The following is a 17,214-nucleotide window of genomic DNA, read 5'->3' as shown; positions in this document are numbered from 1 at the left end:
TCTATATTTTTCTTTCTGTCCACAAATTCTACTGAAAATGTGAACTCATCAGTACTGCCTACCCTGTGTGGCTCTCAGCCTAAACTGGGTTGTGCCCAAGCTCATGGTAATTAAGGAACATGTCACACAGTTCAATGGTGATGCTCACTGATGTGTTTTTAATAGTTTTTGGGCAACAGTGGAAGTCTAAGGCACACAGGAATCAAATATATCAGGCTTGGGCTGAACAGGCGAAACTTTCATTATTGGTTTTGAGATTTTTTAACAATTGCAAACATACAGTATCACCAGTTGTATCTTTTCAGATCAGAATGTGAAAAACTGTTATTGTCAACTTATTATTCTTCAGAGAGAGTGTAAAGACATGCAATTTCTAGATCAAGAAAGGGCAGGCGTAATGTGAGGCTCTGCCTTGACAACTTAAGAACAAACATGGAGGCCATCAGAATGTTAAGTGCTGCCTTGTCTAACATTAACTCCATTTTCAAAGGTCAGGTCCACAGTTGAGGCGGTGATGAATCAACCACTTCATTCCTTCGCATTTAAGCCCCCCCCCTCCATCTCTGTCTTTATGTATGGTGGCCTAATCCCTGCCCACCCCCCTCCTCCTTCTCCTCTACCTCTCCTCCTCCGTTTCCTGTATTTCTCTCTCATTTCTGTCGCTTCCTCCCCTCCCCTCCCCTCTCTCTGTGGTTTTCTCTGGCCACTTAATGGAATGCATGGCATTTCCTCCCTCCCCCTCGTTCTAATTCTCCTCCTCTCTTCCTTTCCTCCTCTCCTCGCCATCTCTCTCTCTCCATCCTCTCTCCGGCTCTCTCCTTCTGTAATGAAACATAAACTTTGACATTTGTCAACTTAGTCCTCCCATCAACAATTTGCAGTGTCCGGGGGTGGAGGGTCTACTGTAGCGTGGCGTCTCCAGGCTAAAGCACCACTCGCAGCAAGCCCTGACCCCTCGCCCTGTTCTCTCGCTCTTTAGTTTGATTTTTCTTTCATTCCTCTGTGTTTCCTTTGGTTCCTTAATCATGTTTTTCTCCTTTCTTCCCTTCATGCGTTCTTTGTGCTCCTTCTTTCTTTCCTTTACTTTTGTTGTACTTTGTCTCTTTCGTCCTCCCTTCTGCGTTGCGTGATAATCTCCTTTTCCTTCTTCAACCACTCTCTCCTTCTGTCTCCCTTTAATTCAATTCTCTGCTGACTGATAATCTGGTTTTGCTTTTTTTTTTTCTTTCTTTTCCTTCCACTGAGCACCCTCATTCTCTTTCACTCTTTCTTTCATTCTCCAAGTTCATTGATAAGGTCTTTTGCCCTTTTCCTCCCCCCCGTATTTCATATTCCAGTCCTCACAGCTTGAATCAATAGCAGTTTCGCAGCTAATTCCACAGCTCTACATCAATACCCAAAGGCTCCAGTCTCCTCCATCACCCCCCTGCCTGCCTACTATGAATATTCAAATGCGTATTATAATAAAGTGGTTTTTCTAAATGCATTAGCACGCAGAGGGGAGGGGGGTTCAAACCAAAATGAAATTTCACCATTTTGAAAGAAGTGACACGTTTGCAACATAATTCACAAGAGCAAGAAGATGCATTAAAAGGGATGATAGGTCAGCGTGGCTTCATTCGGATTCTCTTTATATTGAAAATTAGTTCCTGTTTTTTCAACGTGGTGATCTAGTTTTTGAAACTGCACGAGAGGCAGAACAAAGCAAGGCCAGAGTGTACCACTGAGAGCTTAATGAAGTGGTTTTTTACATGCATTAGCAAGCAGAGACGGGTTTCATCTCAAAAGTGAGATTTGGAAAAACGGGCACGCACTCATATAGAGTGACTGACAGCATAAAATTTAGACAAACGAGCTTAGTTTTATAGGAAAGATAAGAGAGTTGGCTTTGTTTGTCTAAACAAAAAGAATCATATAGGTTCAAGGTTTTTGAGACTTAATAGGATTTTGAATGATTGTCTTCAGGTGATGCTTTCTTCCCAAAATGTCTGCATTTGGGGTTTAAACTCACACTACTAGAAGGACAAACCAGGGCCAGCATGTACCACCAGAACCAAAGACATGGCTTTCTTTCTCTGCCCTTCTTTCTTCTATCCTCACACATTTTCTCTCCCTCCTTCTATCCCTCTATTCATCCGACGCTCTCCCCAGCAAATCCAAAAGTTGTGTCGCCATAGCAACAGCTGCCGTCTGCGAAAATTACCTAAATCCCTCCCTTTTTTTTTTTTTTCAATGTGTGTTCCCAGTGACATTCAATGGATACTGTTTTGATGTGGGAACACACAATCGAGTTGGGGGGTGAAAATGAAAAAAAAAAAAGAAAAAGAGGGGAGAGAGGTTGATGTTAGGGGAACAACAGAGCGGAGCAGCAGAGCAGAAAGAGGAGAGGAGGGATTAGAGGTGGAAAAGCCTGGTGGCCAGACAGCCAGCCAGTCAGCCGGAGTGAAACAGAGAATTCAGAGTGAGACAGAAAGCAAACACCAACCAGACAGACAATCACGCAGATTCCTAAAACACTAAACAACCAACCAAACAAACAAAGAGTAAACAGAGAAAGGCGAGCCAAGGGCACACAAACACCCAGCGGCAGACAGACAAGCAGAGGAGTCGACAGACAGACGGAGAGACTGACCCAGTGAGACAGGGCAGCATGTGAAACAGGTAGCAGGCAGAGAGGAGACAGACATGTGTCGCCATGGTAACACTGAAACCAGTGAGTAAAGGAGATAGGGAAAAAGAAAGGTGGTTGTGGTGGTGGTGGTGGTGGAGGTGGGGGAGGTGGGTTGGGGGGGGGGGGGGGGGGGGGGTTTAAGAGGGAGCGATATAGGAAGCATGCCGTCCCCATGGTAACACAAACGGAGGGATCCTAAGAGAGGAAGCGAGGCCGACACACACGCACTCACACACACACAAACAACACAAAAGGCACAATAAGAAAGTGGGGAACCTCGTTCTTCATGCCCCAGCATCCCTGCCTTCATCTCTCTGCTCTGTGCAGTGCTACAGCCTGATTTGCATCACCGTGCTTATGTCGTATGATGTGTTTATGAGAAGCCTGTGCCCGCTTCTATGTGGCCAATTAGTGCCTCCAACATGCCATTTATGATTCTCAGACTTTGCCAGCAAGCAGCAATTTTATCTCCTTGATGAGGAAGGCATGTAGTTGTGGAAAAACCCTGACGGATGGTGTAAATTATTACAGCTTGCAGCATTATTCTTGGTTGGATAGCGTACAAGGCAATCTGTTGTCTTATCATGTGTGTGAGACAAGGCCAGTTTCCAGGATCATGGCTGAGCCAATTCGGCAAAGACAATCACATTCAATTGAGATAAAGCCTCGGTGGAAATCATGTAGCTGGGAAACTTCCCCAGAACGCTTATCAGACGCTAGTAATTACTCTTCAGCAAACACGCCAGCAGATTTGCAACTATTGTACCACTTAATCAGACCATTGTGAAAGCAAAAAGGCTTGTGGCAGAATTTGTCGAAATGAGTCAAGTTGCTTGACCTGAATGTGCTGCTGACTACAGCGACTGTCATTGCCAGGAAAAGAGTCACCAAACACAGCCTGCGGATTTACACTGAGAACTAGTACTGGCAGCGTGGTCTCAATGAGCCCACTGTCATTGAACAGAACAGAGCACACCATGCAGAGAGCTAGCAGCTAACACCTACTGCTTTCAAAGCTCATCAAGAGCTCAGATTGAAATCTAACTTTGTGGAGCATTAAAATACTTCTCGGGGCGGTACTAGTAAGAGTTATTGTCGCGTGTACAGTTTTGCTCTTTGTTTGATTTACAAAAGAATCCATCTTAAACTCCATCAGTAGTCACAGAGCTTGCCTGCTCTTCAGAACCCAGATTGTTACCACAGGTATCATTGCAAATTCCCTCTTTCCCCTGCATATTTACCATTGTGTTGGGTCATTAATGCATGCTCAACTCATAATTACTATATTTCCAACAGCACTTTAAGGCAGCATAATTGCAGTGTGCGGCAGATGGCTGTTGGCTAACTGGCTTGCAGTTATGCCTAATGGCTATTTGCTATCGGTGTAAAACAGGCTAATGGTTCGCTGGCCAGCAGCTATAGCTTAAAATAGACAGCTGTCCTGTGTGGGCTCAGCCAGAATTGAAATGACTATGTGCTCCTCATTATCTGCTGCGGTGAATTCACCACACAGCGATTGTCCATAAAAGCAAAGGAAGAAAGTGATAAACATTTTTTTCCTGCCTGATGAGTGCACTGAAGCTAAATTCAAAAAGGTTAACTTATGCAGAAAAACTGGACCATGTTTGTGTCTAATTATAATGGCCATTCCTCTTGAAAAATAATTATCCTTGTGAACTTGAGTATCACAAATGTATGTAATTAATGATTGTATATAGCATAACTGCTGTTCAAAGGCAGACTGTGTGGATGTTTATAGGCACTATGCTCCACAAAAGACATTCATGCATGTTTTTGTCTGCAATTTTATCTTCCAACTCAAGAGGGAAAAGAGGGGGAGACGGAGAATGTATATTCCCTTTCAAACAAGGAGACTAATTACAAGGGATTAAGTAATTGCATGGGGAATAGTCAGGAAATCTTTCGCAAAACCTTTTGTTCCAAACCCCATTAATTTTACCCTGCTCCGTCTAGTGTATAACGGGTTGACTTTATGCAAGCTGTTTCAAAGGACAAATCTACAAGAAATGTTCTGTGCTGTTAAGAAAACGGCACTTCATGAAGGCGAAGACACAGAAAGCTTCACTGTCAAAGACTCTGATTCAGTTGAGGTTGAAAAGTCATGTGCCCACACTAACTTTACACAGGAAGGATTTCATGTTGGGGAAAGTTAGACGCAAGTTCACACTACCTTTTTATTCATTTAAAACAAAATAATTCTTAGGCTGCTGCTCTGCCAAAACTGCTTTGAAAGTATGTTTAAAAGGTATGAAAAGTTAGGAGTTTATGAGAGTTTTTTTTAAGTTTCGCTTGTCACTACGTGAGTCTAGAAACAAAGTATGATAAGGAGCACAAAGACAAGCTACTGATAGCGGCTATCTTTTATACACTAGAAGTATGTAGAGTATAGTATACGAATGTTTTTCCATGCATACTAGTTGAATATCTGTATTTGAATATGAAAAGTGACTAATTTAGGTATAAATCCAGTATGCTTGTAAAAGCACATGAATCTGGTGTTGATTAACATTTCATTTCTCCATAGCAGTGCACTATGGAATATATTCCGGTTCCCAGATGCTCATTTTAATGTTTTAAATCCATTTGTAGGACTGTCAAGAAAGTTCTTAATTTACTGGTCAATGGAGAAGAGAGTAGGGAGTCAGAAACATCAAGCTTCTTTTATATCCGTTAAGGTCGTTTAAGCATACAGAGTTAAAGAAAAGCTAGATCTAGGCGCTGAGTAGAAGGAACATAAACACTTCTACAGCACTTACACTTTTGTCACTGAAACTCTCTTCAGGAGAAGAGCTGATAGAGCATGAATAGACAGAGTGTACATTATACATACCTTACTTATTATGAGCACGCTATTCAATATGTTCAAATGCAGAGCGCTCTGCATAACAAATTAAAGTCACATCATAGACTCAAAATACAAAGTCTACTTTAGAGCCTTGAATCACATTTCAGAATCACTTAGTGAATGAAGTGCAACCCACACTGACAGATATACATCCCAACACCTGCACCTGTTTTATTTTTTAGCCCGCACGCCTGTGGCATCAACCCACATCATCGTGAACTGATACGTTTCACCATATCAGCATGTTCACCACCTCCACTGCCTGTACAGCATGTCTGGTGGATGCTACAGGAGTCAAGTGCCACTATCCTACATGACATGGCCGCTTTATGTTTCCACAGTCTAAATTCACCATATAATGTTCCAAAAACGAAACAATGAATATCCACAGTCAAACCAGGAGACCTCTCCTCCTCCCGCATTGACCCATGTCGGCTCTTATTTTGGATCACCATGCAGCTTCAGTGCTTTCGTGGGAAACAGATCGAGGCCTCCGTGGTCAGAGCTGTCTGAACTCTGGGACTCTCAATCAATCCTCTCTCTGTCTCCCCCTCTGTGTTCCTCGCTGCTCACTCGCCCTCTCCACACAGTGATGGAGGTCATGTGTGGTCAAGAGCTGAGAATGGACAATCAGGCAGCAGCCATTCCCACTATTATCACTGCGGCTCATACTTCTCTCTCTTTGCCGGCTCTACGCAGTACAGCCATATAACGTTGCTCGCTGTGTCTTTATCTCCCATTTACAGAGCTGGGCAGACCAGCAATATGATTTTTTTTTTTTTTTTTTTTTTTTTTTTTTTACTAACGAGTGGTATACGGGATTACAATTGAAATTCAGTGATTACATCATAGTAACTAATCCTGGTCACACTCCACCACTTCAACATTATGAATGATTATGAATGATGAACTTGTCTGCTGTCCTGCCAGGAGAAGGATGGGATGGATTTTAGCAGTTTTGTTTCTGTGCCATCAAACCCAAAACCTTCACTCAGGAATCACCTGCCTTCATACGCAGCTGGCTACCTGGTTACCGGGCTACAATTGCGAAAAAGGCAGAAAGAACAATAATTATATCCACATATTTCTTCAAACTTTCTAAAAAGATGGAATTTTATCTGCTCCTGGCAGCCTTTGGTAATTGACTTTTCATTTACAGAACCACATGTTTTCTAACACAGTGGCTCATTGTTTGCACTGAATATTCAACCAGGAGAGTTTTTTTGCAGATCTAAGTCTTGGAAGTGCTCCAGCAGACAGACAGTCACTTCAAACTGTTTATGCTTTTACAACCTGAACCCTGGATAAGCGAAACAACACCTCCTACTTCTCAACTCCATAAGTAATGTAATGTAATCACCTTTTCAATGAGTAATGAGTGAATTAATTCAATCTTTTAATTAACTTGCCCAACACTGCCCATTACCCTTCATCGCAGTCCTGTAAATTCACTCTTCCTTCTTGCTTATCTTGCCTTTTACATTTTCTCCATATATGTTTTTTTAAAGTTTCACCAAGTCCCTTTTCTCCCTCTTCTTCCGTTGCTATGGTAACTCTCTCTCTCTTTCTCTCCCTCTTCCTCTATCTCTCTGGTGCACCCCCACTTTCCCCTCTCTCTCTCTCTCTCTCTCTCTCTCTCTCTCCAGCGGCTGGTTGGATGGTTGCTATAGAAACAGACTTATTTAAAAGAAGAGCTAAGAAATTATCTTTTTCTCTCGCTCTCCCCAACACGCTCTCTATTTCTCCCTCGCTTCCCCTCTCATTCACTTGCCCCATCTCCCTCCCTCCCTCCCTCCTTGCCTCTCTCTCTCTCTTTCTCTCATGCTTTGCCTCAATCACAAGCAAGCAGACCTACTCTTATTTTTCTTTGGTCCTCAGCGTGCATTGTGGATTTACACACACACACACAAACACACTAACCTGCTATCTCTCACTGTCTTTGTCTCTCTTAGCTGCCCCCCCCAACACACACACACACACACACTCACAACACATTACATTTCGTAAAGAACATACAAAATACACACATTTTCCTATGACAACTCTCTCACTCGCTCTCCTGCTCTCACACACACACCTTTTTGTTTCACTTCGGAGACCGCTGACCTACATTAACTCCATGGAGATTCATCACAGCCTTAACTAAAAACCAAGTCCTCAAATTTAACAGTTTAACTTGGGTCGCCATAATGTGAATGTATATGTTTTCAGTCACAACACGACATTCAATTGGCCTTTTTTTATGAAAGGCGTTTTGGCATGCCATGGTGGGAAAAGAAAAAGCACAGGAGTAGATACTAAAATGAATGATGGTTGACTTCCTAGAGGCAGCTTCAGTGAGTGGCTGACTCACTGTCACGACTTACTGAGACACTTGAATAGAACAGAGCCATTGTTAATGTTATTATTTACACCTGTGCTTTTCCTACTATGACAAGTCAAAAGGAGGCAATAAAAAAAAAAACACAGTCGCGGTCTAATCTTTCCAGAACAATGACGAATCTCACTCTGACATAATCTTCAGCTGTGACACCATAACTTCATTTACCACCACAGGAACGAGACACAAGCAGCGTGACGTCACTGTCCCCCTTTACCGCCACCGCTGAGAGTTGCTCGCTTATCTCTCCTGCACCCGGGCATATCAGGCTTCACTGAGGAGAGATAGTGTCACCCCCACCACCACCATCACAAACTCACCCAACCCTGCTCTCGCCTTCTCCTCTCCTCGCCTCATCGAGCCTCGCCAAGCCGAGCGGAGCCCGGGGTGTTATCAGTTCCTGATAGTTATCGACTTACATTAAAACATAAGAGGGGAGAGGAGGAACAGGCAGATAGACAGACAGAAGGAGGATGGAAACACAAACAGAGTGGGTGGTGATGGATACTGGCTTTCATCATCTGCAATCATGCTGTCCATCTCCATCTTTAAATCGCTGCTGCTTCTTTTATCACCGTTTAAAATGCACCAAAGGAGAAGAAATAAAAGGGATATAAGACTTCAGAAAAAAAAAAAAAACATGGTCGTGGTGCCCACGCAATAAAATCATTTGGTTACACAAGTTTAGTTTCTGATAAGGGAAATAAGTTTGGAAAATCCTCTGTGGGAAAGATTGGAAGGCGCTAAATGTTAAATTAAGTGAAAGTGGAGCCAGTGGATACTGGGTCTGTAGGGTGTATAAAATTAGGATTATGAACGTCACACATTGGATTTTTGAAAGCGAAAGTATTAAATATGACAAACTTTTCCTTTAGCAGAAGCTTTGGTTTGAATAAGATACGCTGTCTTAATAGAATTAGTAACTGCCTGGTTAGATGAGGATGAAAGGAATGACATGCTAATGTATATACAAGATATCTAATGCTATATAATATCATGTGGTATGGCAGCGGTCCTCAACCACTATTCTATACTACTGCAGATATGACACACGTACTTACAAAACTTCAGCTCCTTACTTTAAGAAATATAAAGTTGGTTTTCAGCAAAAAAACCCAACTTTTTTTAAAGAACAAAACAAATGAAAGGTGTGTGGTCGTGAGTTCAAGTAACCAAGTATTCCTCCATTTTACCTGCTGGTCGTGGGTCCACACAGCCAAAGAGGAAGTGAGAGCTTCAAATAGGCTTTATAGTAGACTGAACTCAGACTCTAACATTTTGAGTAGAGTACGGGGGAGGTCTGCCTGGTATAGTCTTGTTTTAAGTACCCTAAACAACTTTTGTGGTTAATATTTCCGTATGAGGAGAGTTGCAATAATGATTAGGAGCTGCTCTTTCTGTTTTCACAGTAAAATGTTATTTAATTATCTTATCTGATTATGTCCGAACTGTTGGTTTGTCTGGGGGAGGAGCCTCCTGTAGAGGCAGGAAGCTCCTGTTGGAGCTGAGTTGTCCTGGTTCAGGTGTAGATCTGCTGGAAGCTTGCTGCTGTGGCTTTGGGCCTAGCCTAACTTTTCTTTGTTGACAGAAAAATGTATTTTTGTTCTTTTTTTTGTCATTTTGTGTATATACTATAGTTTTCTTTCACCACCTCACCACAACAAGTCTGAACTGTTTTTGGTGTTTTTGCAAACTTCAAATAAAATATTGAAGATTACTCCGGCTTCCGTGCGTCCTCCTTCCACCACTCAGCAAATCCTGACAAATGCTATCAAATGTTAAATGTTGTCTAATTGCAAGCAGCCATACAAGAGCTGGTCAAAAAATCAAAGCGAAATCTAGTCTAAACTGACAAAAATGAGATCTAATTAAGGAACTGATCTGATCAGAGAGTAAGTAAGTCAATAAGAAAGAGTAAGATATTCTTGAATCCTTAATTTTGAATTCCTGAATCGCTGGGTCTCTCTCTTAATTAAAGAGTTTGGTCTAGACCTGCTCTTTATGTAAAGCGTCTTGAGATAACGCCATTATGAATTGGCGCTATATATATAAAGATTGATTGATTGATTGATATTTAATGCCAACTTTATAATTCTTTGGATGTTGAAAAGGGGATTTGCAGTTGCCCACCATGATGTCTCTCCATTATACATTTTAGTAATGCGTCAGGAACAATACCCAGCCCTAATAATCAACTGTCAAAATTGTAATTGGATAATCTGTCAGTCAGGTAATCACTTTCATTTCATTTCACGTTTCATTGATGACATGGGACGGTGCATTACAGTGTTACATAATGTATGGAATTAGTGCAAGCACACACACACACACACACACACACACACACACACAGACACACACAGTTATCCGGCAGCATGCATAATCCAGGGCTAAGACAAAAGGGGAAACCTTGTGATAGCGATCTTGTAATGGATCAGATTGATTTAATTCACTGCACCGGACAATTTCTCATTCTTAATCCTCAAGATGTCTCTGAATGGATTTTATGTGGGAGGCCCATTCAATTGTTCTCTCTCACCTCCACACACGAGACTCTCAGACAGCGAGCGAGAGAGAGAGAAAATACAGGCACACAAAGGAACAGAGAGGGAGAAAGAAGTAGAAACATAAACTACCTCCGCACTAAGCCTATTTGATCTCACGGGCCTTTTTGTTGACATTTTTCCTCATATAAAAGAAAGCACTTTTATGCTTTTGGTGCTTTCATGCTTGATGTCTGCATTTCTTTGAAAGCTTGTCCTTGGAGAGGGTGGCCAGTTTGGTTTCTCACTTTCCCATCCAAAAAAGCTAAGAAGGGTTACTTCCAGCCTTTTATCACTTTTATTGAATACTCATGCAGAGAAAGGAGACCCACTTTATTTATCCTTGGAGGGCTGAGGGCGGAGCTTTGTGCATTGCAGCGTGCTGCTTGGAAGAGCGGTGAAATATGCTGGAAATGCCTGGAAAACTCCAGGCCCTGCTCTCCCAGGAGAGCCCCATCTATAATAGGCCTGGCTGTTTCCCTCTGCTCCCTTGCTGCAACCCTCTCCACACATAAATCTCTGCTCCCAAACCCTGCTCTCCTCCTCCTTCACTCCTGTAAGCTCTCGCTCCTCCTCTGCAATTCACTCCTGCCCTCATCCACCCTTCTGCATCTCCCTTTCTCCATTTCTTTTTCTGTGCTCCCTCCATTAGTGTTCCTTCCTCCATTTCAACTGGTCCTTCACTCATCTACCCTCTTCCTCCTCCAAATTCCTCCCAGCTCTCGCCCTCTGTCCTTCTATCCTCCGATCCACTCTGTTTTTCTGCTCCTTCGCTCCAGCCAACAATAAATATGTGCTACCTAATCCTGCTCTCCTCCTCCTCCCGTAGTCTCCCCCTTCTTTTTCTCCTCTTATCACCGTTCCCTCCATCCTCCTCGTTCACTCCAAATTTAGTTAATTTCGCTCCTCCCCTCATCCTGTCAGCCTCTTATCTCTTGTCTCCTCCATTCATGCTCCTTTCCCCCTCACTCCAGTGTTCCAACCATCCGTCTCCGCTTTGCTGCCCTCCTTTACTCATCGACCCTCCTCCTCCCGCCCCCAAATTTCCCTCACCCTCATCCTGTTTTCTTCTCCTCTCCCCTCATCAGCTTCTCTAGTCTCCTCTCACCTCATCTGTTCTTTGTAGCTCCTGCTCCCTCGCTTCAAACCTCCTCACTCATAAATCTCTGCTGCCCAAGTCTGCTCTCCTCCTCCTTCACCCTCCCTTATATGTTTCTCCTAGTGGCCCCTCTGCCATCCCTCCATTGGTTTTCCTTCATCTCCACTCCCCGTCTGGCCTCCTCCTCTCAGCTGCCTTCCTTAGCTCCTTGTCTATACTTCTCCTCTCTTCTCATCTACTCCTCTATTTTACTGCTCCCTTACTCCAACTTCTTTCTCCTCCTCTTTAACTCCGGACTCATTTGCCTGCCCTCAACTATGCCTCTGAATCCTTCTTCTTCCTTTTTCTTCTGCTCTCCTTCTATCGATGTTTCCTCCCTTCATCTCTGCTCCTCCTCTGACTCCACCTCCTTCACTCCTCTTCTCTTTTCCATTCCACATACCCTCTACCTTTCCTCCCCTCTCCTCATCTGGTCCCCCTATTTTTCTGCTCCTTGGCTCCTCCACTCCTGTTAGCTCTCACTCCCTTTTATTTCCCTCCTACCTTTATCCTCTCTCCATCTCCACCTCCACTCATCCCCTTCTCTTCCTCCTTCTCCCCTCTGCCCTCGTCCTTCCACCTGAATTTCTTTCTTCTTTTTCTCCTCTGAAAAAGGCTCCTTCTCCTCCTCCTCATTTCTCTCTCTTGCACTCGTCTGGCATAATCTACACTTCTTTCTTCTCTTGCCCTCTTTTCATTGATGTTTCCCTCTTCTGTCTTCACACCTCCTCTTTCCTCTGCCCTCCTCCTCTCACCTGAATTCCTCTCCTGCCCTTATGTTCTTTTCTTGTCTTCTTCTTTTCTTCTCTCCCCTGATCTTCTCCTCTATTTTTTTTCTTTTGCTCCAACCGTCTCTGCACATAAATCTCTGCACCCTGAACCCTGCTCTGCTGAACCTTCACTCCTTTTAGCTCCCTGTCTTCCTCTGCATTTCACTCCTGCCCTCATCCACATTACTTAATTTCCCTTCTTCTTTCCTCTTTGACCCTTCTTCACTCCTCTGCCTTCTTCCTCCAATATGAATTCCTCTCATGCCCTCATCCTTTCTTCTTCTTCTTCTTTTCTCCCCTCATGTGCTCCTTTATTTCATTTCTATTCCTGTCCTCCACGTCTTCTCTTCCTCCTGCTTTCCCTCCCAGTCCACTACTTCTCCCTCATTCTGGCTGACATATCAGCCAGAATGACGGGTGTCAGTCCTAATACCAGTCGAAGCTCTCTGTTAGGATTTGCGTACTCCTCAGTCTTTCACTCCCACACACACACACACACACACACACACAGCCCATGCAGAGGAGGGAAGGGGGAATTTGCCGACGTCGTTTTAGCAGATTACTAGATTATCTGGGCATTGCGGTGAATTAAGTGACGGCTAATTGTGGCAGTTATTTTATTTATTTATTTTAATTGCTGTTCCTTGTCACCACAGATTACGCTTCCCGCGCCATCAGGATATCAGATCTGTCAGGTACTGGAGGGCTTTGGGATGAGGCCCCCACACACACTTAACTCCGCCGCCACCGTGTTGTTTGAACCTCTGCTCTGCTCTTAAATAAGGCTTGTCATGTCATTTTTAATTATCTTCATTTGAAAGTAGCGTTTTTTATTGAAGTAGATTTTTTTACCACCCAATTAGAGCAACAGAGTCAGTCAACCCTTTATATTTGCTTTTATGGCACGATCAGTACAGTGTGGCACTAATGGCCTAGGTTGGGGATTTGATTCATCCCGAGGCCACTCATGCAAGCAACGCTCATCAGTGGTGATTCAGATAATAAAATCCACCACAAAGAAGAACCTGTTCAGTTGCAGTCGAAATTAAACGATTGTGTAAAGATTGTGCAAAAAAATCAAATGTTGGCGCCTAAATTTTGGATTAAGAACACAAGACCATATTTCTGTGATGTCTGATCTGATGATAAAACCTATTTTTGAATGCATTAAATAGTAATTTCATTGAATGCATATTTGTTTTTCCACCAATTAATGACGATCTCAACAAAGCTGTTACAAGTCCTGAATAGTTTTACTGCTCTGGATGGCGTCGATCAATCTATCTTTCATCACAATGCTTATGAGGCTGTAGATTATGACATTAACATTACAAAAAAAAACATTTTTGTGTATTTGCACTTATTTGAGTGGCAGATGCAACACCTTCATGGGTGACGTCACATTATGTTGCAGCAAAAGCTGATCCTGGTTCAACTTTTTTGCAGATGACATTGTGTTTTTTGCCCAAGTTCTCTGTGTTGACATCACTGCTGCATCAACAGTGCTTAAATTAATGAGGGAGCAAAGTATTTTTATACTGGGCTAGTGTGACCTTAAATAAGGGCTGGAAAGTAATTAAAACACTAGTGTACAAAAGGTACAAGGCTCAGTTTAATTTGTTCACTTCAAAGCCCCAGGGTGCAGACACAAGGCACAGAGAGGTTGTGTTGGTGGTGGGAGGCATACCAGTGAGTTGTAATGCATTTCTCCAAATCTTTACATGCTGCCGATGCTAAAGTAGTTCTGACTTAATCCACAAGCCTCCATTTGAGAGTATTTTCACTGTTAGATCATTCAGAAAGGAATTGTGCAACTGTTTGAGGGTGTAACAGTGGAGACCTTGAAGCTAATAATCGCAGACCATCTCTTTCAGTTTGTCACTCTACTAAGTTGAAGCAAGAGGAAAAAAGTGTTTGGCTGTCTGCGAGGACTCTCAAGGTCACAGTATATCTATATAAGTGCTCAAGCTAAGGCAGGTGAACTTGCTTTCGATTCTTGAAGATGTTTTGGATGAGAGCTTTTTGGATGAGAATCTAAAGCAGTTGCCTTTGACTACTAGATGCATCTTAAGAGACCTTTTTGAGGATCCCTTGGTGCCCCTGGAGCCCACTTTGGTGTAAACCTGTGCTGATGTAAACCATCAAACATTGATGGTCCAGCTGGGTTGCTGTTGAAAAAGAGACCCAAGCCAATAGGACCTTCTCTTTCTCTGTCTCTGCTTCCTGAGCGCCCCTGCTCTGCCTCTGTTTATCCTCAAACATCCCCTCTTGTCAACAGATTAGGACTGAACCCTGCTGTCTCTTCCTTTCTTCGTCTCTCTCTGCCTCCATCTCTCTGTCTTTTGGCCTGTCTCTTTACATCTGCGCCTCTGCTCTATTCTTGTGACGGGAGAAAGGAGTGGGAGGAGGGGGAGGGGGGAGAAAAGGGAGAAAAAGAAAGTCTGTGTGTGTGTGTGAAAGAGAGAGAGAGAGAGAGGACAGAGATGGGACAGGTGCTTGCAGTGCAAGAATTGCTATGCTTACTTTGCCTGCATGATCAGGCTGCAAAAATGTTCAGCTCAAGCAAAAGTGCTGTTCAAGAATCGACTCGCCTGTGGCCAAGTCGGCGCTGGCAGCACAGTGTCGGATCACAGTGGCAACAAGCTACATCCGACCCACACACGCATAAACACATACAGGGCTGAACGGTAATTACAGAGGCCCACAGACACGCGGTCAGCCACACAGGGATGTAGTTGGCCTGTGTTAGGAAGCCAGGCACACCACTGGACTCAACAGTAAATCAGGCTGCTCGGAGAGCGACGGCAGAAGCTGTCATTGGAGGAAAGCAGGCAGGAGTCACCTGGAAGACTCCAAACAGGCTAAACACACATTAGGCTGCAGCAGCTGCATGTAGGGGGACGGATTCACTCTGATCACATTTACAGGCTTACACCGGCTCAGCTGGAGACACCGATCTGCTGCTCTGCCCTGTTCTCCGCCATTCTGCTTCTCCTCTGTTCTCCACTGTGTCTGATCCTCTCTGTTGGTTCTGTTGAAGTCTTTTGCTCTTTCTCTTGTTTTCTGTTGTGTTCCGTCTCTGTTTTGTTTCGTCTCTCTTCTGTTCGGCCCTGTTGTCTTCTGTTCTGATCTGATCTCCTCTTTTCTGTGTCTGTCCTCCTCCATTCAGTTTTGCCATGTTCCGTCCTGATCCATTTTTCTTCTGTTCTGCTTTGTTCTCTCTGGTTCTGTTCTGCTGTTTTCTGCCTTGTTCTTCCCTCTTTCTGCTTTGCTTTGCTTTGTTCTGTTTGATGCTCTGTAGTTGTAGAATAATCAAACTTCACTCTCTCTTCTCTACTCTTTTATCTGGCTACAACTAGTAGACTGGGTGTCTTTAGCTCCAATTAATCTGAGCTCCTTAGAATATTGATTGATTGACATCATATCATAATGTCAACTGATACGTTTTGTTCTTATCAAAAGACATTCTTCAATCCAAGATGCTTAGACTCAGAGTATTGCTCTATTCCACCTGACTGTATAAAGCTATAATAATATTCTATTATTCTATTCTACTCAGGTGGTCAGCTCTGCTCCAGCCTGGGAGCTCCTCAGACTGTCTGTCTGGGCAGATCACCGTCTGTGGTTCATCACACCGGCGGCCTGCGGCACCGGGGACCCAGGTGCTGAGGCAGGTACACACACACACACACTCACACACACACACAGGCATAGTTGAACTGTTCACATCAGGCCACCTCAATTAATCACCTCTGCCTTTGGAGCCGTGACTGCGCTTAAACACAAACGAACGCTTATCCTCTCTGTCAGTGTGTGTGTGTGTGTGTGTGTGTGTGTGTGTGGAGTGAGAGAGGGAGAAGGAGAGAAAGAGAGCAATCTATCAAGGTGATCGATAATAAATAGGGACATTAATATTAGTAATGGGGCTCTCCTCCAGTCCAGTGAATATGTCTCCGTCTTTAAGGTAAAATATGAATTTTTCTTGGCACCTGCACGTTTGCAGCGGGGCCGTGCGTACGGGCACGAGCACGCGAGACTCTACCTGCATGCTAAGAGGGGGGTGCACTGGTCTCTAATACCTCTCACTCACACACACACGCACGCACGCACGCACACACACACACACACACACACACACACACACACACACACAGCGACTTTCTGTCTCGGGGGACACTCGCGCTGGTCTTTACTCTCCACTCTTTCTCTTACACACACACGCGCGCGCGCACGTGCACGGGGATTGAAGGAATGCACGTGTCTGGCGCGTGCGAGCTGCAAGAGTGTGCGCGTGCGTGCGGGAAATTGATCCAGTGTGACTCATGTTAAAGCCAGACTGTGTATTGGATCCTCGCCTCATCAATCATCCCCGGCTGGCAGGCTATGCGCAGTGTGTGTGTGCGCGTGCGTGTATGTGTGTGTGTGTGTGTGCGCGTTTGTCTGGAGTGCGCATGCACGTGCTTGTAACACATTCTCTGTTGACCCACACTGCGTTTGTTTGTGTCAACCAAATCTATCTATTCATGCGTTTCAAAGGTCACGTCAAAGCAATGTCGTGTGCAGATGCTCCACATCTCTCTTGGAAACGTGTAACTGAGGGAAAATGAACGTTACACGCCTGGACCGTTTGTGTCTGCACTCTTAAATCTCATTTCTCCCCAGCGGAGCAAAGACCCTGAACACCCCCCGAGTTTTCTCCCTTCTGCGCCTGTGGGCTGTAATGATGATGTCCAGGGCAGCAGAAATCTATAACAACAGAGCACATTTACGCACACGCGCACACATACACACACATCCACGCGCATTGCCAGACATATACGAGCTGCACAAACACATGCAGTGCCAG

At 44.1% G+C, this 17,214-nt stretch overlaps 1 protein-coding gene across 2 annotated transcripts in view; it reads right to left on the bottom strand.

Moving 5' to 3' along the window:
* Nucleotides 1–17,214, bottom strand: part of kirrel1b (kirre like nephrin family adhesion molecule 1b) — a 62,536-nt gene that overhangs the window by 44,786 nt on the left and 536 nt on the right. The gene's annotated exons all lie outside the window — the stretch shown is intronic.

The sequence above is a fragment of the Pempheris klunzingeri genome, chromosome 15 (assembly GCF_042242105.1).
Source record: "Pempheris klunzingeri isolate RE-2024b chromosome 15, fPemKlu1.hap1, whole genome shotgun sequence".
Lineage (NCBI taxonomy): Eukaryota > Metazoa > Chordata > Actinopteri > Acropomatiformes > Pempheridae > Pempheris > Pempheris klunzingeri.
Note: the sequence above shows the minus strand (reverse complement) of the source record. Positions and strands in the feature narration are given on the sequence as shown.